Below are 1,245 nucleotides of genomic sequence, written 5' to 3'. Positions count from 1 at the left end.
GGTATGTGTTTTCATCATGGCTTCTAGGCTTTTCTCTAAAGAGGTAATTTTTTTGTCATTATCATGGAAGCCTGGCGGGTTGTTCATCACTGGGTTGGACCTTAGATTTTGCTGATTGAAATTTGGATTACCTACATTAGGATTCTGGGACCATGAGAAATTCGGGTGATTCCTCCAACCTGGGTTATATGTGGGTGCATAAGGATTGTTCAATGGTCCTTGATAGGTGGCATTCACCTGTGCACACTCATTCGAGTAGGAACATTCTTCTAAGACATGGTCTGGTGCATTGCACCCTTTACACATGGGTGCAGATATTTGATTTACATTGGCTGGTCTCTGTAATTCTAAGGCTTCCAATCTACGTGTTAAGGTTGCAATCTTGGCCTCTGATGCTAGGGTTGGTTGAATTTGATGCATTCCTCCTCTTGAAGGTGTAGCTTTATCAGGTTCCCTAGTTGTTTCCCACTGTAAATTTTTCTCGGCTAGGTCTTCTAAGAATTGCCAAGCTTCAGTAGTTTCTTTGTCCATAAATTGGCCTTGGCACATGGACTCTAGCATGGTTCTTGAGTTTGAATCTAACCCCTCATAGATGATCTGGCATAGTCTCCAAGTTTCTATTCCATAGTGTGGGCATTGGGTCAAAAGATTCTTGAAACGATCAAAGTACTTCCAAAATGATTCACCAGCTAGTTGGTAAAATTGATTTATTTCATTCCTAATCCTAGCTGTTTTATGATGGGGGAAATATTTTTTTAAAAATGTTCTCACAAAGCCCTCCCAGGTAGTGACAGAATAGTTTGGCAGACTATAAAGCCACTTCTTAGCATTGTCCTTAAGGGCAAAGTTGATTAATCTAAGTTTGACCTCATCTTCTGTTAATTGCAGTTTCATGGTTGCACATACCTCCTCAAATTCTCTAATAAATATATAAGCATCCTCTAATCCTGTGAATTTTGGAAGCATATTTATGATTTGAGGTTTGATTTCAAAATTGTTAGCTGTGGGTTGTGGCAACCTGATACAAGATGGTTGGATGGAGCCAACTGGATAACACAAATCCTTAAGGGTCATGGGTTGGATTGGTTCAGCCATTGGAACAACAGGAATTGACTCAATTCTAACTAGACGACCTGACACTCTTCTCCACACACGAAGTGTACGGTTCTCGATGTTTATACAATTTTTTTTTTTTTTTTTTTTTTAATAAAATTTTTATGTATAAGGAAAAGAAAGAAAAGAGAA

The 1,245-nt window shown here is 38.7% G+C and overlaps 1 non-coding gene across 1 annotated transcript; it reads left to right on the top strand.

The window, feature by feature from the left end:
* Positions 1-619: 619 nt before the first annotated feature.
* On the top strand, positions 620-726 carry LOC140857672 (small nucleolar RNA R71). Its single transcript, XR_012141166.1, has one exon. It is a non-coding gene; the product is annotated as a small nucleolar RNA R71 (small nucleolar RNA).
* The last annotated feature ends 519 nt before the right edge of the window (positions 727-1,245 follow it).

Source organism: Elaeis guineensis, chromosome 4, assembly GCF_000442705.2.
Source record: "Elaeis guineensis isolate ETL-2024a chromosome 4, EG11, whole genome shotgun sequence".
In the NCBI taxonomy this organism is placed as follows: Eukaryota; Viridiplantae; Streptophyta; class Magnoliopsida; order Arecales; family Arecaceae; genus Elaeis; species Elaeis guineensis.
Note: the sequence above shows the minus strand (reverse complement) of the source record. Positions and strands in the feature narration are given on the sequence as shown.